This window comes from Ambystoma mexicanum (genome assembly GCF_040938575.1).
Source record: "Ambystoma mexicanum isolate Mex_15411 chromosome 12 unlocalized genomic scaffold, UKY_AmexF1_1 Mex_chr12_unloc.1, whole genome shotgun sequence".
In the NCBI taxonomy this organism is placed as follows: Eukaryota; Metazoa; Chordata; class Amphibia; order Caudata; family Ambystomatidae; genus Ambystoma; species Ambystoma mexicanum.
In genome coordinates, this window is record NW_027182322.1 from 14,419,749 (window position 1) to 14,442,713 (window position 22,965).

Here is a 22,965-nt window from a genome sequence, read left to right on the forward strand (position 1 = left end):
CTAATGAAAAATATCAATATGTTCAAGACTTTTGCTTTTAGAAGCCAGAGATAGGCCCCAGCAGCAGAGCTGGTAGGATATTCCAGCTCAAAACTAACAAGTTACAGAACCTGATCGACTTAGGTTGACAACAGAGGCACATCTGTGGCCACATCCAGTGAAAACAAATTATTTTTAAAGCTAGGCATCATATGCTACAAAGGTACAATGGTGGAGCTATACATTCGGAACCAAAACAATCGACTGAAAAGAAACGCAAGGCAATGCCAATCCTTTCACGATTCTGCACCGTTAAAACTGTGGTGTGATGTTTCTCTCTGTGCATTTCTATTTGTAGTGATTGTGAAGGCATACAGGATGTTGACACTGGCAGGGACGCAAACCTCAGTGATATATTATAGGCAGGTTTGCCATACGGGCACCAGCGTTTTCTCAGACAAATAGATATGAATGTCGATGATCCTATAATCATGGCCCGAGTTGCAGTGTGAAATACAAAATAACCGGGACAAAATCACACTGATGTTTATGCAAATGGAGATGCCGGGGATTGAACCCGGGACCTCATACATGCGAAACATGCGCTCTACCACTGAGCTACATCCCCTCGGTGTGCGGTGGGCCTGTCCTGCAGACATCTTTTCCTGGGAGAATTCTTCCGGTCAAAATATGCTGCCAACTGAAGCACTAGCAAAAGACCAGGGAAAACGGGAGCAAGACTGGAAAAGCACATGGTCAGCTGAAGCAGTGTGCATTATGCTTCTCCATAAGAGATGACTTCCAGGGGAAGTATTCCACCAGAGGATTACCATGCTCAAAGAGCCATCTAGTGGACAGAGACCATATGACAGTCAAAAAAAGGGAAACAATTGGAGATGCCAGGGATTGGACCCAGGGCCTCATCCATGCAAAGCAAGTGCTCTACCACTGAGCTACATCCCCTCGGTATGCAGTGTGTCTGTCCCGCAGACATAATTTTCAGGGAGAACTCTTCTGGTCAAAACATTCTGCCGAGTGAAGCACTAGCAAAAGAGCAGGGAAAACTGGAGCAAGAATGGAAAACCTCATGGTCACACTGAAGCAGTGTGCATTTTGCTTCTCCATAAGAGATGACTTCCAGGGGAAGATTTCCACCAGAGGATTACTGTGCTCAAAGGGCCATCTAGTGGATAGAGATCATATGACAGTCAAAAAGAGAAACAAGTGGAAATGCCCCAGGTCCTCATACGTGCAAAGCATGCGCTCTACCACTGAGCTACATCCCCGCTGAGAGGACACTTCCTCATCACACCTAAAAGCTTCAGGAGGGAGTGGGCTAAGTAAGGAAAGGGGTTTGCAGTAGTGCATATGAAAAAACATGACAACTGCCAAATTACATCTTACTACTTACAATGACAAAGTTAAAGCGCCAGGTCGATCTCATCACGTTGGTGCCTGAGACATCACATAATGTGACACAGCCATCTCGTATAGATGCCCCAGATTTGAGAAGTGTAGTTATGGAGAAAAAATAATATATATATATATATATATATATATATATATATATATATATATATGTATGTCTTCAAACACCAAAATTGAGATAGCACCATTTCGCGCAGGAATTCCTCCAGCCGAAAGCCCACAAATGTTGCTGGATAGACTGACACCTCTTTGGATGTCCTTCTGTATTTGCTGGCTAGTGTAAAGCAACGTGGACCCACCACTCTATAGCTCTGCCGTCAAGAGTGTCCATAGCACACTGGGCAGATGTCGCTTCTCTAGGCAGACAAGCAGTGGAATTCTGCGGAAGGTCAATGGTGCTTCCATTGGTTTTGCTACTAGGCGATCCATTGCAGCCCTAGAATGAAGCATAGCCCGCTGAATACATTCAGGGTGTTCTGCGGTGGGAAAGGTCAGAGGGGGTGATAGTTGGTGAGCGTGCACAGCACCTCAGAATGACACCACTGCCTAGCAGGGGGACCGGTGGAGACACTATTCTCAGCCAATGCCTCTCTGAACGAGTCTGCCTTGTTTCATCCCGGTAAGAGATCAGGCTAACGGGCTTCCAATGAAAAAAGCAGACATCAGACTGAAGCATGGTGCACCGTGCATGTCCACAATCATCGGCTCCAAAGAGAAGACGTTCAGGAACAGGATTTAGTATGGCAAAAGAACACATCATCCTAATTCCTATGTACAGTATAAAAAGCCCACAATTGAGGAAAAATATCACATGGAAATGCCTGGGATCGAACCTGTGGCCTCATACTTCCCAAGTATGTGCTCTACCACTGAATTACATCCCCACTGCCAGCAAGGAACTGTGAAATCTACCAGATGCTGGCTGGCTGCTTGGGACTAACAGCTCCCAGAACTGACGGTAACTGTCGAATTGGAGTTTCCAAATGGCAGACTTCATTTTAGAGCCACCTGTGTCTGGTTGTCCATAGAAACATGCAGAAAGGCTGCCCCCCCCCATGCAATTCCCCTGACCAACTAATGAAAAATATCAATATGTTCAAGACTTTTGCTTTTAGAAGCCAGAGATAGGCCCCAGCAGCAGAGCTGGTAGGATATTCCAGCTCAAAACTAACAAGTTACAGAACCTGATCGACTTAGGTTGACAACAGAGGCACATCTGTGGCCACATCCAGTGAAAACAAATTATTTTTAAAGCTAGGCATCATATGCTACAAAGGTACAATGGTGGAGCTATACATTCGGAACCAAAACAATCGACTGAAAAGAAACGCAAGGCAATGCCAATCCTTTCACGATTCTGCACCGTTAAAACTGTGGTGTGATGTTTCTCTCTGTGCATTTCTATTTGTAGTGATTGTGAAGGCATACAGGATGTTGACACTGGCAGGGACGCAAACCTCAGTGATATATTATAGGCAGGTTTGCCATACGGGCACCAGCGTTTTCTCAGACAAATAGATATGAATGTCGATGATCCTATAATCATGGCCCGAGTTGCAGTGTGAAATACAAAATAACCGGGACAAAATCACACTGATGTTTATGCAAATGGAGATGCCGGGGATTGAACCCGGGACCTCATACATGCGAAGCATGCGCTCTACCACTGAGCTACATCCCCTCGGTGTGCGGTGGGCCTGTCCTGCAGACATCTTTTCCTGGGAGAATTCTTCCGGTCAAAATATGCTGCCAACTGAAGCACTAGCAAAAGACCAGGGAAAACGGGAGCAAGACTGGAAAAGCACATGGTCAGCTGAAGCAGTGTGCATTATGCTTCTCCATAAGAGATGACTTCCAGGGGAAGTATTCCACCAGAGGATTACCATGCTCAAAGAGCCATCTAGTGGACAGAGACCATATGACAGTCAAAAAAAGGGAAACAATTGGAGATGCCAGGGATTGGACCCAGGGCCTCATCCATGCAAAGCAAGTGCTCTACCACTGAGCTACATCCCCTCGGTATGCAGTGTGTCTGTCCCGCAGACATAATTTTCAGGGAGAACTCTTCTGGTCAAAACATTCTGCCGAGTGAAGCACTAGCAAAAGAGCAGGGAAAACTGGAGCAAGAATGGAAAACCTCATGGTCACACTGAAGCAGTGTGCATTTTGCTTCTCCATAAGAGATGACTTCCAGGGGAAGATTTCCACCAGAGGATTACTGTGCTCAAAGGGCCATCTAGTGGATAGAGATCATATGACAGTCAAAAAGAGAAACAAGTGGAAATGCCCCAGGTCCTCATACGTGCAAAGCATGCGCTCTACCACTGAGCTACATCCCCGCTGAGAGGACACTTCCTCATCACACCTAAAAGCTTCAGGAGGGAGTGGGCTAAGTAAGGAAAGGGGTTTGCAGTAGTGCATATGAAAAAACATGACAACTGCCAAATTACATCTTACTACTTACAATGACAAAGTTAAAGCGCCAGGTCGATCTCATCACGTTGGTGCCTGAGACATCACATAATGTGACACAGCCATCTCGTATAGATGCCCCAGATTTGAGAAGTGTAGTTATGGAGAAAAAATAAATATATATATATATATATATATATATATATATATATATATATGTATGTCTTCAAACACCAAAATTGAGATAGCACCATTTCGCGCAGGAATTCCTCCAGCCGAAAGCACACAAATGTTGCTGGATAGACTGACACCTCTTTGGATGTCCTTCTGTATTTGCTGGCTAGTGTAAAGCAACGTGGACCCACCACTCTATAGCTCTGCCGTCAAGAGTGTCCATAGCACACTGGGCAGATGTCGCTTCTCTAGGCAGACAAGCAGTGGAATTCTGCGGAAGGTCAATGGTGCTTCCATTGGTTTTGCCACTAGGCGATCCATTGCAGCCCTAGAATGAAGCATAGCCCGCTGAATACATTCAGGGTGTTCTGCGGTGGGAAAGGTCAGAGGGGGTGATAGTTGGTGAGCGTGCACAGCACCTCAGAATGACACCACTGCCTAGCAGGGGGACCGGTGGAGGCACTATTCTCAGCCAATGCCTCTCTGAACGAGTCTGCCTTGTTTCATCCCGGTAAGAGATCAGGCTAACGGGCTTCCAATGAAAAAAGCAGACATCAGACTGAAGCATGGTGCACCGTGCATGTCCACAATCATCGGCTCCAAAGAGAAGACGTTCAGGAACAGGATTTAGTATGGCAAAAGAACACATCATCCTAATTCCTATGTACAGTATAAAAAGCCCACAATTGAGGAAAAATATCACATGGAAATGCCTGGGATCGAACCTGTGGCCTCATACTTCCCAAGTATGTGCTCTACCACTGAATTACATCCCCACTGCCAGCAAGGAACTGTGAAATCTACCAGATGCTGGCTGGCTGCTTGGGACTAACAGCTCCCAGAACTGACGGTAACTGTCGAATTGGAGTTTCCAAATGGCAGACTTCATTTTAGAGCCACCTGTGTCTGGTTGTCCATAGAAACATGCAGAAAGGCTGCCCCCCCCCATGCAATTCCCCTGACCAACTAATGAAAAATATCAATATGTTCAAGACTTTTGCTTTTAGAAGCCAGAGATAGGCCCCAGCAGCAGAGCTGGTAGGATATTCCAGCTCAAAACTAACAAGTTACAGAACCTGATCGACTTAGGTTGACAACAGAGGCACATCTGTGGCCACATCCAGTGAAAACAAATTATTTTTAAAGCTAGGCATCATATGCTACAAAGGTACAATGGTGGAGCTATACATTCGGAACCAAAACAATCGACTGAAAAGAAACGCAAGGCAATGCCAATCCTTTCACGATTCTGCACCGTTAAAACTGTGGTGTGATGTTTCTCTCTGTGCATTTCTATTTGTAGTGATTGTGAAGGCATACAGGATGTTGACACTGGCAGGGACGCAAACCTCAGTGATATATTATAGGCAGGTTTGCCATACGGGCACCATCGTTTTCTCAGACAAATAGATATGAATGTCGATGATCCTATAATCATGGCCCGAGTTGCAGTGTGAAATACAAAATAACCGGGACAAAATCACACTGATGTTTATGCAAATGGAGATGCCGGGGATTGAACCCGGGACCTCATACATGCGAAACATGCGCTCTACCACTGAGCTACATCCCCTCGGTGTGCGGTGGGCCTGTCCTGCAGACATCTTTTCCTGGGAGAATTCTTCCGGTCAAAATATGCTGCCAACTGAAGCACTAGCAAAAGACCAGGGAAAACGGGAGCAAGACTGGAAAAGCACATGGTCAGCTGAAGCAGTGTGCATTATGCTTCTCCATAAGAGATGACTTCCAGGGGAAGTATTCCACCAGAGGATTACCATGCTCAAAGAGCCATCTAGTGGACAGAGACCATATGACAGTCAAAAAAAGGGAAACAATTGGAGATGCCAGGGATTGGACCCAGGGCCTCATCCATGCAAAGCAAGTGCTCTACCACTGAGCTACATCCCCTCGGTATGCAGTGTGTCTGTCCCGCAGACATAATTTTCAGGGAGAACTCTTCTGGTCAAAACATTCTGCCGAGTGAAGCACTAGCAAAAGAGCAGGGAAAACTGGATCAAGAATGGAAAACCTCATGGTCACACTGAAGCAGTGTGCATTTTGCTTCTCCATAAGAGATGACTTCCAGGGGAAGATTTCCACCAGAGGATTACTGTGCTCAAAGGGCCATCTAGTGGATAGAGATCATATGACAGTCAAAAAGAGAAACAAGTGGAAATGCCCCAGGTCCTCATACGTGCAAAGCATGCGCTCTACCACTGAGCTACATCCCCGCTGAGAGGACACTTCCTCATCACACCTAAAAGCTTCAGGAGGGAGTGGGCTAAGTAAGGAAAGGGGTTTGCAGTAGTGCATATGAAAAAACATGACAACTGCCAAATTACATCTTACTACTTACAATGACAAAGTTAAAGCGCCAGGTCGATCTCATCACGTTGGTGCCTGAGACATCACATAATGTGACACAGCCATCTCGTATAGATGCCCCAGATTTGAGAAGTGTAGTTATGGAGAAAAAATAAATATATATATATATATATATATATATATATATGTATGTCTTCAAACACCAAAATTGAGATAGCACCATTTCGCGCAGGAATTCCTCCAGCCGAAAGCCCACAAATGTTGCTGGATAGACTGACACCTCTTTGGATGTCCTTCTGTATTTGCTGGCTAGTGTAAAGCAACGTGGACCCACCACTCTATAGCTCTGCCGTCAAGAGTGTCCATAGCACACTGGGCAGATGTCGCTTCTCTAGGCAGACAAGCAGTGGAATTCTGCGGAAGGTCAATGGTGCTTCCATTGGTTTTGCCACTAGGCGATCCATTGCAGCCCTAGAATGAAGCATAGCCCGCTGAATACATTCAGGGTGTTCTGCGGTGGGAAAGGTCAGAGGGGGTGATAGTTGGTGAGCGTGCACAGCACCTCAGAATGACACCACTGCCTAGCAGGGGGACCGGTGGAGACACTATTCTCAGCCAATGCCTCTCTGAACGAGTCTGCCTTGTTTCATCCCGGTAAGAGATCAGGCTAACGGGCTTCCAATGAAAAAAGCAGACATCAGACTGAAGCATGGTGCACCGTGCATGTCCACAATCATCGGCTCCAAAGAGAAGACGTTCAGGAACAGGATTTAGTATGGCAAAAGAACACATCATCCTAATTCCTATGTACAGTATAAAAAGCCCACAATTGAGGAAAAATATCACATGGAAATGCCTGGGATCGAACCTGTGGCCTCATACTTCCCAAGTATGTGCTCTACCACTGAATTACATCCCCACTGCCAGCAAGGAACTGTGAAATCTACCAGATGCTGGCTGGCTGCTTGGGACTAACAGCTTCCAGAACTGACGGTAACTGTCGAATTGGAGTTTCCAAATGGCAGACTTCATTTTAGAGCCACCTGTGTCTGGTTGTCCATAGAAACATGCAGAAAGGCTGCCCCCCCCCATGCAATTCCCCTGACCAACTAATGAAAAATATCAATATGTTCAAGACTTTTGCTTTTAGAAGCCAGAGATAGGCCCCAGCAGCAGAGCTGGTAGGATATTCCAGCTCAAAACTAACAAGTTACAGAACCTGATCGACTTAGGTTGACAACAGAGGCACATCTGTGGCCACATCCAGTGAAAACAAATTATTTTTAAAGCTAGGCATCATATGCTACAAAGGTACAATGGTGGAGCTATACATTCGGAACCAAAACAATCGACTGAAAAGAAACGCAAGGCAATGCCAATCCTTTCACGATTCTGCACCGTTAAAACTGTGGTGTGATGTTTCTCTCTGTGCATTTCTATTTGTAGTGATTGTGAAGGCATACAGGATGTTGACACTGGCAGGGACGCAAACCTCAGTGATATATTATAGGCAGGTTTGCCATACGGGCACCAGCGTTTTCTCAGACAAATAGATATGAATGTCGATGATCCTATAATCATGGCCCGAGTTGCAGTGTGAAATACAAAATAACCGGGACAAAATCACACTGATGTTTATGCAAATGGAGATGCCGGGGATTGAACCCGGGACCTCATACATGCGAAGCATGCGCTCTACCACTGAGCTACATCCCCTCGGTGTGCGGTGGGCCTGTCCTGCAGACATCTTTTCCTGGGAGAATTCTTCCGGTCAAAATATGCTGCCAACTGAAGCACTAGCAAAAGACCAGGGAAAACGGGAGCAAGACTGGAAAAGCACATGGTCAGCTGAAGCAGTGTGCATTATGCTTCTCCATAAGAGATGACTTCCAGGGGAAGTATTCCACCAGAGGATTACCATGCTCAAAGAGCCATCTAGTGGACAGAGACCATATGACAGTCAAAAAAAGGGAAACAATTGGAGATGCCAGGGATTGGACCCAGGGCCTCATCCATGCAAAGCAAGTGCTCTACCACTGAGCTACATCGCCTCGGTATGCAGTGTGTCTGTCCCGCAGACATAATTTTCAGGGAGAACTCTTCTGGTCAAAACATTCTGCCGAGTGAAGCACTAGCAAAAGAGCAGGGAAAACTGGAGCAAGAATGGAAAACCTCATGGTCACACTGAAGCAGTGTGCATTTTGCTTCTCCATAAGAGATGACTTCCAGGGGAAGATTTCCACCAGAGGATTACTGTGCTCAAAGGGCCATCTAGTGGATAGAGATCATATGACAGTCAAAAAGAGAAACAAGTGGAAATGCCCCAGGTCCTCATACGTGCAAAGCATGCGCTCTACCACTGAGCTACATCCCCGCTGAGAGGACACTTCCTCATCACACCTAAAAGCTTCAGGAGGGAGTGGGCTAAGTAAGGAAAGGGGTTTGCAGTAGTGCATATGAAAAAACATGACAACTGCCAAATTACATCTTACTACTTACAATGACAAAGTTAAAGCGCCAGGTCGATCTCATCACGTTGGTGCCTGAGACATCACATAATGTGACACAGCCATCTCGTATAGATGCCCCAGATTTGAGAAGTGTAGTTATGGAGAAAAAATAAATATATATATATATATATATATATATGTATGTCTTCAAACACCAAAATTGAGATAGCACCATTTCGCGCAGGAATTCCTCCAGCCGAAAGCCCACAAATGTTGCTGGATAGACTGACACCTCTTTGGATGTCCTTCTGTATTTGCTGGCTAGTGTAAAGCAACGTGGACCCACCACTCTATAGCTCTGCCGTCAAGAGTGTCCATAGCACACTGGGCAGATGTCGCTTCTCTAGGCAGACAAGCAGTGGAATTCTGCGGAAGGTCAATGGTGCTTCCATTGGTTTTGCCACTAGGCGATCCATTGCAGCCCTAGAATGAAGCATAGCCCGCTGAATACATTCAGGGTGTTCTGCGGTGGGAAAGGTCAGAGGGGGTGATAGTTGGTGAGCGTGCACAGCACCTCAGAATGACACCACTGCCTAGCAGGGGGACCGGTGGAGACACTATTCTCAGCCAATGCCTCTCTGAACGAGTCTGCCTTGTTTCATCCCGGTAAGAGATCAGGCTAACGGGCTTCCAATGAAAAAAGCAGACATCAGACTGAAGCATGGTGCACCGTGCATGTCCACAATCATCGGCTCCAAAGAGAAGACGTTCAGGAACAGGATTTAGTATGGCAAAAGAACACATCATCCTAATTCCTATGTACAGTATAAAAAGCCCACAATTGAGGAAAAATATCACATGGAAATGCCTGGGATCGAACCTGTGGCCTCATACTTCCCAAGTATGTGCTCTACCACTGAATTACATCCCCACTGCCAGCAAGGAACTGTGAAATCTACCAGATGCTGACTGGCTGCTTGGGACTAACAGCTCCCAGAACTGACGGTAACTGTCGAATTGGAGTTTCCAAATGGCAGACTTCAGTTTAGAGCCACCTGTGTCTGGTTGTCCATAGAAACATGCAGAAAGGCTGCCCCCCCCCATGCAATTCCCCTGACCAACTAATGAAAAATATCAATATGTTCAAGACTTTTGCTTTTAGAAGCCAGAGATAGGCCCCAGCAGCAGAGCTGGTAGGATATTCCAGCTCAAAACTAACAAGTTACAGAACCTGATCGACTTAGGTTGACAACAGAGGCACATCTGTGGCCACATCCAGTGAAAACAAATTATTTTTAAAGCTAGGCATCATATGCTACAAAGGTACAATGGTGGAGCTATACATTCGGAACCAAAACAATCGACTGAAAAGAAACGCAAGGCAATGCCAATCCTTTCACGATTCTGCACCGTTAAAACTGTGGTGTGATGTTTCTCTCTGTGCATTTCTATTTGTAGTGATTGTGAAGGCATACAGGATGTTGACACTGGCAGGGACGCAAACCTCAGTGATATATTATAGGCAGGTTTGCCATACGGGCACCAGCGTTTTCTCAGACAAATAGATATGAATGTCGATGATCCTATAATCATGGCCCGAGTTGCAGTGTGAAATACAAAATAACCGGGACAAAATCACACTGATGTTTATGCAAATGGAGATGCCGGGGATTGAACCCGGGACCTCATACATGCGAAGCATGCGCTCTACCACTGAGCTACATCCCCTCGGTGTGCGGTGGGCCTGTCCTGCAGACATCTTTTCCTGGGAGAATTCTTCCGGTCAAAATATGCTGCCAACTGAAGCACTAGCAAAAGACCAGGGAAAACGGGAGCAAGACTGGAAAAGCACATGGTCAGCTGAAGCAGTGTGCATTATGCTTCTCCATAAGAGATGACTTCCAGGGGAAGTATTCCACCAGAGGATTACCATGCTCAAAGAGCCATCTAGTGGACAGAGACCATATGACAGTCAAAAAAAGGGAAACAATTGGAGATGCCAGGGATTGGACCCAGGGCCTCATCCATGCAAAGCAAGTGCTCTACCACTGAGCTACATCCCCTCGGTATGCAGTGTGTCTGTCCCGCAGACATAATTTTCAGGGAGAACTCTTCTGGTCAAAACATTCTGCCGAGTGAAGCACTAGCAAAAGAGCAGGGAAAACTGGAGCAAGAATGGAAAACCTCATGGTCACACTGAAGCAGTGTGCATTTTGCTTCTCCATAAGAGATGACTTCCAGGGGAAGATTTCCACCAGAGGATTACTGTGCTCAAAGGGCCATCTAGTGGATAGAGATCATATGACAGTCAAAAAGAGAAACAAGTGGAAATGCCCCAGGTCCTCATACGTGCAAAGCATGCGCTCTACCACTGAGCTACATCCCCGCTGAGAGGACACTTCCTCATCACACCTAAAAGCTTCAGGAGGGAGTGGGCTAAGTAAGGAAAGGGGTTTGCAGTAGTGCATATGAAAAAACATGACAACTGCCAAATTACATCTTACTACTTACAATGACAAAGTTAAAGCGCCAGGTCGATCTCATCACGTTGGTGCCTGAGACATCACATAATGTGACACAGCCATCTCGTATAGATGCCCCAGATTTGAGAAGTGTAGTTATGGAGAAAAAATAAATATATATATATATATATATATATATGTATGTCTTCAAACACCAAAATTGAGATAGCACCATTTCGCGCAGGAATTCCTCCAGCCGAAAGCCCACAAATGTTGCTGGATAGACTGACACCTCTTTGGATGTCCTTCTGTATTTGCTGGCTAGTGTAAAGCAACGTGGACCCACCACTCTATAGCTCTGCCGTCAAGAGTGTCCATAGCACACTGGGCAGATGTCGCTTCTCTAGGCAGACAAGCAGTGGAATTCTGCGGAAGGTCAATGGTGCTTCCATTGGTTTTGCCACTAGGCGATCCATTGCAGCCCTAGAATGAAGCATAGCCCGCTGAATACATTCAGGGTGTTCTGCGGTGGGAAAGGTCAGAGGGGGTGATAGTTGGTGAGCGTGCACAGCACCTCAGAATGACACCACTGCCTAGCAGGGGGACCGGTGGAGACACTATTCTCAGCCAATGCCTCTCTGAACGAGTCTGCCTTGTTTCATCCCGGTAAGAGATCAGGCTAACGGGCTTCCAATGAAAAAAGCAGACATCAGACTGAAGCATGGTGCACCGTGCATGTCCACAATCATCGGCTCCAAAGAGAAGACGTTCAGGAACAGGATTTAGTATGGCAAAAGAACACATCATCCTAATTCCTATGTACAGTATAAAAAGCCCACAATTGAGGAAAAATATCACATGGAAATGCCTGGGATCGAACCTGTGGCCTCATACTTCCCAAGTATGTGCTCTACCACTGAATTACATCCCCACTGCCAGCAAGGAACTGTGAAATCTACCAGATGCTGGCTGGCTGCTTGGGACTAACAGCTCCCAGAACTGACGGTAACTGTCGAATTGGAGTTTCCAAATGGCAGACTTCATTTTAGAGCCACCTGTGTCTGGTTGTCCATAGAAACATGCAGAAAGGCTGCCCCCCCCCATGCAATTCCCCTGACCAACTAATGAAAAATATCAATATGTTCAAGACTTTTGCTTTTAGAAGCCAGATATAGGCCCCAGCAGCAGAGCTGGTAGGATATTCCAGCTCAAAACTAACAAGTTACAGAACCTGATCGACTTAGGTTGACAACAGAGGCACATCTGTGGCCACATCCAGTGAAAACAAATTATTTTTAAAGCTAGGCATCATATGCTACAAAGGTACAATGGTGGAGCTATACATTCGGAACCAAAACAATCGACTGAAAAGAAACGCAAGGCAATGCCAATCCTTTCACGATTCTGCACCGTTAAAACTGTGGTGTGATGTTTCTCTCTGTGCATTTCTATTTGTAGTGATTGTGAAGGCATACAGGATGTTGACACTGGCAGGGACGCAAACCTCAGTGATATATTATAGGCAGGTTTGCCATACGGGCACCAGCGTTTTCTCAGACAAATAGATATGAATGTCGATGATCCTATAATCATGGCCCGAGTTGCAGTGTGAAATACAAAATAACCGGGACAAAATCACACTGATGTTTATGCAAATGGAGATGCCGGGGATTGAACCCGGGACCTCATACATGCGAAGCATGCGCTCTACCACTGAGCTACATCCCCTCGGTGTGCGGTGGGCCTGTCCTGCAGACATCTTTTCCTGGGAGAATTCTTCCGGTCAAAATATGCTGCCAACTGAAGCACTAGCAAAAGACCAGGGAAAACGGGAGCAAGACTGGAAAAGCACATGGTCAGCTGAAGCAGTGTGCATTATGCTTCTCCATAAGAGATGACTTCCAGGGGAAGTATTCCACCAGAGGATTACCATGCTCAAAGAGCCATCTAGTGGACAGAGACCATATGACAGTCAAAAAAAGGGAAACAATTGGAGATGCCAGGGATTGGACCCAGGGCCTCATCCATGCAAAGCAAGTGCTCTACCACTGAGCTACATCCCCTCGGTATGCAGTGTGTCTGTCCCGCAGACATAATTTTCAGGGAGAACTCTTCTGGTCAAAACATTCTGCCGAGTGAAGCACTAGCAAAAGAGCAGGGAAAACTGGAGCAAGAATGGAAAACCTCATGGTCACACTGAAGCAGTGTGCATTTTGCTTCTCCATAAGAGATGACTTCCAGGGGAAGATTTCCACCAGAGGATTACTGTGCTCAAAGGGCCATCTAGTGGATAGAGATCATATGACAGTCAAAAAGAGAAACAAGTGGAAATGCCCCAGGTCCTCATACGTGCAAAGCATGCGCTCTACCACTGAGCTACATCCCCGCTGAGAGGACACTTCCTCATCACACCTAAAAGCTTCAGGAGGGAGTGGGCTAAGTAAGGAAAGGGGTTTGCAGTAGTGCATATGAAAAAACATGACAACTGCCAAATTACATCTTACTACTTACAATGACAAAGTTAAAGCGCCAGGTCGATCTCATCACGTTGGTGCCTGAGACATCACATAATGTGACACAGCCATCTCGTATAGATGCCCCAGATTTGAGAAGTGTAGTTATGGAGAAAAAATAAATATATATATATATATATATATATATGTATGTCTTCAAACACCAAAATTGAGATAGCACCATTTCGCGCAGGAATTCCTCCAGCCGAAAGCCCACAAATGTTGCTGGATAGACTGACACCTCTTTGGATGTCCTTCTGTATTTGCTGGCTAGTGTAAAGCAACGTGGACCCACCACTCTATAGCTCTGCCGTCAAGAGTGTCCATAGCACACTGGGCAGATGTCGCTTCTCTAGGCAGACAAGCAGTGGAATTCTGCGGAAGGTCAATGGTGCTTCCATTGGTTTTGCCACTAGGCGATCCATTGCAGCCCTAGAATGAAGCATAGCCCGCTGAATACATTCAGGGTGTTCTGCGGTGGGAAAGGTCAGAGGGGGTGATAGTTGGTGAGCGTGCACAGCACCTCAGAATGACACCACTGCCTAGCAGGGGGACCGGTGGAGACACTATTCTCAGCCAATGCCTCTCTGAACGAGTCTGCCTTGTTTCATCCCGGTAAGAGATCAGGCTAACGGGCTTCCAATGAAAAAAGCAGACATCAGACTGAAGCATGGTGCACCGTGCATGTCCACAATCATCGGCTCCAAAGAGAAGACGTTCAGGAACAGGATTTAGTATGGCAAAAGAACACATCATCCTAATTCCTATGTACAGTATAAAAAGCCCACAATTGAGGAAAAATATCACATGGAAATGCCTGGGATCGAACCTGTGGCCTCATACTTCCCAAGTATGTGCTCTACCACTGAATTACATCCCCACTGCCAGCAAGGAACTGTGAAATCTACCAGATGCTGGCTGGCTGCTTGGGACTAACAGCTCCCAGAACTGACGGTAACTGTCGAATTGGAGTTTCCAAATGGCAGACTTCATTTTAGAGCCACCTGTGTCTGGTTGTCCATAGAAACATGCAGAAAGGCTGCCCCCCCCCATGCAATTCCCCTGACCAACTAATGAAAAATATCAATATGTTCAAGACTTTTGCTTTTAGAAGCCAGAGATAGGCCCCAGCAGCAGAGCTGGTAGGATATTCCAGCTCAAAACTAACAAGTTACAGAACCTGATCGACTTAGGTTGACAACAGAGGCACATCTGTGGCCACATCCAGTGAAAACAAATTATTTTTAAAGCTAGGCATCATATGCTACAAAGGTACAATGGTGGAGCTATACATTCGGAACCAAAACAATCGACTGAAAAGAAACGCAAGGCAATGCCAATCCTTTCACGATTCTGCACCGTTAAAACTGTGGTGTGATGTTTCTCTCTGTGCATTTCTATTTGTAGTGATTGTGAAGGCATACAGGATGTTGACACTGGCAGGGACGCAAACCTCAGTGATATATTATAGGCAGGTTTGCCATACGGGCACCAGCGTTTTCTCAGACAAATAGATATGAATGTCGATGATCCTATAATCATGGCCCGAGTTGCAGTGTGAAATACAAAATAACCGGGACAAAATCACACTGATGTTTATGCAAATGGAGATGCCGGGGATTGAACCCGGGACCTCATACATGCGAAGCATGCGCTCTACCACTGAGCTACATCCCCTCGGTGTGCGGTGGGCCTGTCCTGCAGACATCTTTTCCTGGGAGAATTCTTCCGGTCAAAATATGCTGCCAACTGAAGCACTAGCAAAAGACCAGGGAAAACGGGAGCAAGACTGGAAAAGCACATGGTCAGCTGAAGCAGTGTGCATTATGCTTCTCCATAAGAGATGACTTCCAGGGGAAGTATTCCACCAGAGGATTACCATGCTCAAAGAGCCATCTAGTGGACAGAGACCATATGACAGTCAAAAAAAGGGAAACAATTGGAGATGCCAGGGATTGGACCCAGGGCCTCATCCATGCAAAGCAAGTGCTCTACCACTGAGCTACATCCCCTCGGTATGCAGTGTGTCTGTCCCGCAGACATAATTTTCAGGGAGAACTCTTCTGGTCAAAACATTCTGCCGAGTGAAGCACTAGCAAAAGAGCAGGGAAAACTGGAGCAAGAATGGAAAACCTCATGGTCACACTGAAGCAGTGTGCATTTTGCTTCTCCATAAGAGATGACTTCCAGGGGAAGATATCCACCAGAGGATTACTGTGCTCAAAGGGCCATCTAGTGGATAGAGATCATATGACAGTCAAAAAGAGAAACAAGTGGAAATGCCCCAGGTCCTCATACATGCAAAGCATGCGCTCTACCACTGAGCTACATCCCCGCTGAGAGGACACTTCCTCATCACACCTAAAAGCTTCAGGAGGGAGTGGGCTAAGTAAGGAAAGGGGTTTGCAGTAGTGCATATGAAAAAACATGACAACTGCCAAATTACATCTTACTACTTACAATGACAAAGTTAAAGCGCCAGGTCGATCTTATCACGTTGGTGCCTGAGACATCACATAATGTGACACAGCCATCTCGTATAGATGCCCCAGATTTGAGAAGTGTAGTTATGGAGAAAAAATAAATATATATATATATATATATATATATATATATATATATATGTATGTCTTCAAACACCAAAAATGAGATAGCACCATTTCGCACAGGAATTCCTCCAGCCGAAAGCCCACATATGTTGCTAGATAGACTGACACCTCTTTCAGATGTCCTTCTGTATTTGCTGGCTAGTGGAAAGCAACGTGGACCCACCACTCTATAGCTCTGCCGTCATGAGTGTCCATAGCACACTCGGCAGATGTCGCTTCTCTAGGCAGACAAGCAGTGGAATTCTGCGGAAGGTCAATGGTGCTTCCATTGGTTTTGCCACTAGGCGATCCATTGCAGCCCTAGAATGAAGCATAACCCGCTGAATGCATTCAGGGTGTTCTGCGGTGGGAAAGGTCAGAGGGGGTGATAGTTGGTGAGCGTGCACAGCACCTCAGAATGACACCACTGCCTAGCAGGGGGACCGGTGGAGACACTATTCTCAGCCAATGCCCCTCTGTCTGAACGAGTCTGCCTTGTGTCGTCCCGGTAAGAGATCAGGCTAACAGGCTTCCAATGAAAAAAGCAGACATCACACTGAAGCATGGTGCACCGTGCATGTCCACAATCATCGGCTCCAAAGAGAAGACGTTCAGGAACAGGATTTAGTATGGCAAAAGAACACATCATCCTAATTCCTATGTACAGGATAAAAAGCCCACAATTGAGGAAAAATATCACATGGAGATGCCTGGGATCGAACCTGTGGCCTCATATTTCCCAAGTATGTGCTCTACCACTGAGTTACATCCCCACTGCCAGCAAGGAACTGTGAAATCTACCAGATGCTGGCTGGCTGCTTGGGACTAACAGCGCCCAGAACTGATGGTAACTGTCGAATTGGAGTTTCCAAATGGCAGACTTCATTTTAGAGCCACCTGTGTCTGGTTGTCCATAGAAACATGCAGAAAGGCTGCCCCCCCATGCAATTCCCCTGACCAACTAATGAAAAATATCAATATGTTCAAGACTTTTGCTTTTAGAAGCCAGAGATAGGCCCCAGCAGCAGAGCTGGTAGGATATTCCAGCTCAAAACTAACAAGTTACAGAACCTGATCGACTTAGGTTGACAACAGAGGCACATCTGTGGCCACATCCAGTGAAAACAAATTATTTTTAAAGCTAGCCATCATATGCTACAAAGGTACAATGGTGGAGCTATACATTCGGAACCAAAACAATCGACTGAAAAGAAACGCAAGGCAATGCGAATCCTTTCACGATTCTGCACCGTTAAAACTGTGGTGTGAAGGTTCTCTCTGTGCATTTCTATTTGTAGTGATTGTGAAGGCATACAGGATGTTGACACTGGCAGGGACGTAAACCTCAGTGATATATTATAGGCAGGTTTGCCATACGGGCACCAGCGTTTTCTCAGACAAATAGATATGAATGTCGATGATCCTATAATCATGGCCCGAGTTGCAGTGTGAAATACAAAATAACCGGGACAAAATCACACTGATGTTTATGCAAATGGAGATGCCGGGGATTGAACCCGGGACCTCATACATGCGAAGCATGCGCTCTACCACTGAGCTACATCCCCTCGGTGTGCAGTGGGCCTGTCCTGCAGACATCTTTTCCTGGGAGAATTCTTCCGGTTAAAATATGCTGCCAACTGAAGCACTAGCAAAAGACCAGGGAAAACGGGAGCAAGACTGGAAAAGCACATGGTCAGCTGAAGCAGTGTGCATTATGCTTCTCCATAAGAGATGACTTCCAGGGGAAGTATTCCACCAGAGGATTACCGTGCTCAAAGAGCCATCTAGTGGACAGAGACCATATGACAGTCAAAAAAAGGGAAACAATTGGAGATGCCAGGGATTGGACCCAGGGCCTCATCCATGCAAAGCAAGTGCTCTACCACTGAGCTACATCCCCTTGGTATGCAGTGTGTCTGTCCCGCAGACATAATTTTCAGGGAGAACTCTTCTGGTCAAAACATTCTGCCGAGTGAAGCACTAGCAAAAGAGCAGGGAAAACTGGAGCAAGAATGGAAAACCTCATGGTCACACTGAAGCAGTGTGCATTTTGCTTCTCCATAAGAGATGACTTCCAGGGGAAGATTTCCACCAGAGGATTACTGTGCTCAAAGGGCCATCTAGTGGATAGAGATCATATGACAGTCAAAAAGAGAAACAAGTGGAAATGCCCCAGGTCCTCATACATGCAAAGCATGCGCTCTACCACTGAGCTACATCCCCGCTGAGAGGACACTTCCTCATCACACCTAAAAGCTTCAGGAGGGAGTGGGCTAAGTAAGGAAAGGGGTTTGCAGTAGTGCATATGAAAAAACATGACAACTGCCAAATTACATCTTACTACTTACAATGACAAAGTTAAAGCGCCAGGTCGATCTCATCACGTTGGTGCCTGAGACATCACATAATGTGACACAGCCATCTCGGATAGATGCCCCAGATTTGAGAAGTGTAGTTATGGAGAAAAAATAAATATATATATATATATATATGTATGTCTTCAAACACCAAAAATGAGATAGCACCATTTCGCGCAGGAATTCCTCCAGCCGAAAGCCCACAAATGTTGCTGGATAGACTGACACCTCTTTCGGATGTCCTTCTGTATTTGCTGGCTAGTGGAAAGCAACGTGGACCCACCACTCTATAGCTCTGCCGTCATGAGTGTCCATAGCACACTCGGCAGATGTCGCTTCTCTAGGCAGACAAGCAGTGGAATTCTGCGGAAGGTCAATGGTGCTTCCATTGGTTTTGCCACTAGGCGATCCATTGCAGCCCTAGAATGAAGCATAACCCGCTGAATGCATTCAGGGTGTTCTGCGGTGGGAAAGGTCAGAGGGGGTGATAGTTGGTGAGCGTGCACAGCACCTCAGAATGACACCACTGCCTAGCAGGGGGACCGGTGGAGACACTATTCTCAGCCAATGCCCCTCTGTCTGAACGAGTCTGCCTTGTGTCGTCCCGGTAAGAGATCAGGCTAACAGGCTTCCAATGAAAAAAGCAGACATCACACTGAAGCATGGTGCACCGTGCATGTCCACAATCATCGGCTCCAAAGAGAAGACGTTCAGGAACAGGATTTAGTATGGCAAAAGAACACATCATCCTAATTCCTATGTACAGTATAAAAAGCCCACAATTGAGGAAAAATATCACATGGAAATGCCTGGGATCGAACCTGTGGCCTCATACTTCCCAAGTATGTGCTCTACCACTGAATTACATCCCCACTGCCAGCAAGGAACTGTGAAATCTACCAGATGCTGGCTGGCTGCTTGGGACTAACAGCTCCCAGAACTGACGGTAACTGTCGAATTGGAGTTTCCAAATGGCAGACTTCATTTTAGAGCCACCTGTGTCTGGTTGTCCATAGAAACATGCAGAAAGGCTGCCCCCCCCCATGCAATTCCCCTGACCAACTAATGAAAAATATCAATATGTTCAAGACTTTTGCTTTTAGAAGCCAGAGATAGGCCCCAGCAGCAGAGCTGGTAGGATATTCCAGCTCAAAACTAACAAGTTAAAGAACCTGATCGACTTAGGTTGACAACAGAGGCACATCTGTGGCCACATCCAGTGAAAACAAATTATTTTTAAAGCTAGGCATCATATGCTACAAAGGTACAATGGTGGAGCTATACATTCGGAACCAAAACAATCGACTGAAAAGAAACGCAAGGCAATGCCAATCCTTTCACGATTCTGCACCGTTAAAACTGTGGTGTGATGTTTCTCTCTGTGCATTTCTATTTGTAGTGATTGTGAAGGCATACAGGATGTTGACACTGGCAGGGACGCAAACCTCAGTGATATATTATAGGCAGGTTTGCCATACGGGCACCAGCGTTTTCTCAGACAAATAGATATGAATGTCGATGATCCTATAATCATGGCCCGAGTTGCAGTGTGAAATACAAAATAACCGGGACAAAATCACACTGATGTTTATGCAAATGGAGATGCCGGGGATTGAACCCGGGACCTCATACATGCGAAGCATGCGCTCTACCACTGAGCTACATCCCCTCGGTGTGCGGTGGGCCTGTCCTGCAGACATCTTTTCCTGGGAGAATTCTTCCGGTCAAAATATGCTGCCAACTGAAGCACTAGCAAAAGACCAGGGAAAACGGGAGCAAGACTGGAAAAGCACATGGTCAGCTGAAGCAGTGTGCATTATGCTTCTCCATAAGAGATGACTTCCAGGGGAAGTATTCCACCAGAGGATTACCATGCTCAAAGAGCCATCTAGTGGACAGAGACCATATGACAGTCAAAAAAAGGGAAACAATTGGAGATGCCAGGGATTGGACCCAGGGCCTCATCCATGCAAAGCAAGTGCTCTACCACTGAGCTACATCCCCTCGGTATGCAGTGTGTCTGTCCCGCAGACATAATTTTCAGGGAGAACTCTTCTGGTCAAAACATTCTGCCGAGTGAAGCACTAGCAAAAGAGCAGGGAAAACTGGAGCAAGAATGGAAAACCTCATGGTCACACTGAAGCAGTGTGCATTTTGCTTCTCCATAAGAGATGACTTCCAGGGGAAGATTTCCACCAGAGGATTACTGTGCTCAAAGGGCCATCTAGTGGATAGAGATCATATGACAGTCAAAAAGAGAAACAAGTGGAAATGCCCCAGGTCCTCATACGTGCAAAGCATGCGCTCTACCACTGAGCTACATCCCCGCTGAGAGGACACTTCCTCATCACACCTAAAAGCTTCAGGAGGGAGTGGGCTAAGTAAGGAAAGGGGTTTGCAGTAGTGCATATGAAAAAACATGACAACTGCCAAATTACATCTTACTACTTACAATGACAAAGTTAAAGCGCCAGGTCGATCTCATCACGTTGGTGCCTGAGACATCACATAATGTGACACAGCCATCTCGTATAGATGCCCCAGATTTGAGAAGTGTAGTTATGGAGAAAAAATAAATATATATATATATATATATATATATGTATGTCTTCAAACACCAAAATTGAGATAGCACCATTTCGCGCAGGAATTCCTCCAGCCGAAAGCCCACAAATGTTGCTGGATAGACTGACACCTCTTTGGATGTCCTTCTGTATTTGCTGGCTAGTGTAAAGCAACGTGGACCCACCACTCTATAGCTCTGCCGTCAAGAGTGTCCATAGCACACTGGGCAGATGTCGCTTCTCTAGGCAGACAAGCAGTGGAATTCTGCGGAAGGTCAATGGTGCTTCCATTGGTTTTGCCACTAGGCGATCCATTGCAGCCCTAGAATGAAGCATAGCCCGCTGAATACATTCAGGGTGTTCTGCGGTGGGAAAGGTCAGAGGGGGTGATAGTTGGTGAGCGTGCACAGCACCTCAGAATGACACCACTGCCTAGCAGGGGGACCGGTGGAGACACTATTCTCAGCCAATGCCTCTCTGAACGAGTCTGCCTTGTTTCATCCCGGTAAGAGATCAGGCTAACGGGCTTCCAATGAAAAAAGCAGACATCAGACTGAAGCATGGTGCACCGTGCATGTCCACAATCATCGGCTCCAAAGAGAAGACGTTCAGGAACAGGATTTAGTATGGCAAAAGAACACATCATCCTAATTCCTATGTACAGTATAAAAAGCCCACAATTGAGGAAAAATATCACATGGAAATGCCTGGGATCGAACCTGTGGCCTCATACTTCCCAAGTATGTGCTCTACCACTGAATTACATCCCCACTGCCAGCAAGGAACTGTGAAATCTACCAGATGCTGGCTGGCTGCTTGGGACTAACAGCTCCCAGAACTGACGGTAACTGTCGAATTGGAGTTTCCAAATGGCAGACTTCATTTTAGAGCCACCTGTGTCTGGTTGTCCATAGAAACATGCAGAAAGGCTGCCCCCCCCCATGCAATTCCCCTGACCAACTAATGAAAAATATCAATATGTTCAAGACTTTTGCTTTTAGAAGCCAGAGATAGGCCCCAGCAGCAGAGCTGGTAGGATATTCCAGCTCAAAACTAACAAGTTACAGAACCTGATCGACTTAGGTTGACAACAGAGGCACATCTGTGGCCACATCCAGTGAAAACAAATTATTTTTAAAGCTAGGCATCATATGCTACAAAGGTACAATGGTGGAGCTATACATTCGGAACCAAAACAATCGACTGAAAAGAAACGCAAGGCAATGCCAATCCTTTCACGATTCTGCACCGTTAAAACTGTGGTGTGATGTTTCTCTCTGTGCATTTCTATTTGTAGTGATTGTGAAGGCATACAGGATGTTGACACTGGCAGGGACGCAAACCTCAGTGATATATTATAGGCAGGTTTGCCATACGGGCACCAGCGTTTTCTCAGACAAATAGATATGAATGTCGATGATCCTATAATCATGGCCCGAGTTGCAGTGTGAAATACAAAATAACCGGGACAAAATCACACTGATGTTTATGCAAATGGAGATGCCGGGGATTGAACCCGGGACCTCATACATGCGAAGCATGCGCTCTACCACTGAGCTACATCCCCTCGGTGTGCGGTGGGCCTGTCCTGCAGACATCTTTTCCTGGGAGAATTCTTCCGGTCAAAATATGCTGCCAACTGAAGCACTAGCAAAAGACCAGGGAAAACGGGAGCAAGACTGGAAAAGCACATGGTCAGCTGAAGCAGTG

General features: G+C 46.2%; 10 non-coding genes across 10 annotated transcripts; all 10 read right to left on the reverse strand.

Annotated features, from left to right (window-relative positions):
* Positions 1-535: 535 nt before the first annotated feature.
* Positions 536-607, reverse strand: TRNAA-CGC (transfer RNA alanine (anticodon CGC)). The gene has a single exon. It is a non-coding gene; the product is annotated as a tRNA-Ala (tRNA).
* A 2,409-nt stretch (positions 608-3,016) lies between these two features.
* On the reverse strand, positions 3,017-3,088 carry TRNAA-CGC (transfer RNA alanine (anticodon CGC)). Its single transcript has one exon. It is a non-coding gene; the product is annotated as a tRNA-Ala (tRNA).
* A 2,406-nt stretch (positions 3,089-5,494) lies between these two features.
* Positions 5,495-5,566, reverse strand: TRNAA-CGC (transfer RNA alanine (anticodon CGC)). Its single transcript has one exon. It is a non-coding gene; the product is annotated as a tRNA-Ala (tRNA).
* A 2,396-nt stretch (positions 5,567-7,962) lies between these two features.
* On the reverse strand, positions 7,963-8,034 carry TRNAA-CGC (transfer RNA alanine (anticodon CGC)). Its single transcript has one exon. It is a non-coding gene; the product is annotated as a tRNA-Ala (tRNA).
* Positions 8,035-10,424: 2,390 nt separating this feature from the next.
* On the reverse strand, positions 10,425-10,496 carry TRNAA-CGC (transfer RNA alanine (anticodon CGC)). The gene has a single exon. It is a non-coding gene; the product is annotated as a tRNA-Ala (tRNA).
* A 2,390-nt stretch (positions 10,497-12,886) lies between these two features.
* Positions 12,887-12,958, reverse strand: TRNAA-CGC (transfer RNA alanine (anticodon CGC)). Its single transcript has one exon. It is a non-coding gene; the product is annotated as a tRNA-Ala (tRNA).
* Positions 12,959-15,348: 2,390 nt separating this feature from the next.
* TRNAA-CGC (transfer RNA alanine (anticodon CGC)) lies at positions 15,349-15,420 on the reverse strand. The gene has a single exon. It is a non-coding gene; the product is annotated as a tRNA-Ala (tRNA).
* Positions 15,421-17,827: 2,407 nt separating this feature from the next.
* TRNAA-CGC (transfer RNA alanine (anticodon CGC)) lies at positions 17,828-17,899 on the reverse strand. Its single transcript has one exon. It is a non-coding gene; the product is annotated as a tRNA-Ala (tRNA).
* A 2,389-nt stretch (positions 17,900-20,288) lies between these two features.
* Positions 20,289-20,360, reverse strand: TRNAA-CGC (transfer RNA alanine (anticodon CGC)). The gene has a single exon. It is a non-coding gene; the product is annotated as a tRNA-Ala (tRNA).
* A 2,390-nt stretch (positions 20,361-22,750) lies between these two features.
* Positions 22,751-22,822, reverse strand: TRNAA-CGC (transfer RNA alanine (anticodon CGC)). Its single transcript has one exon. It is a non-coding gene; the product is annotated as a tRNA-Ala (tRNA).
* Positions 22,823-22,965: the final 143 nt, after the last annotated feature.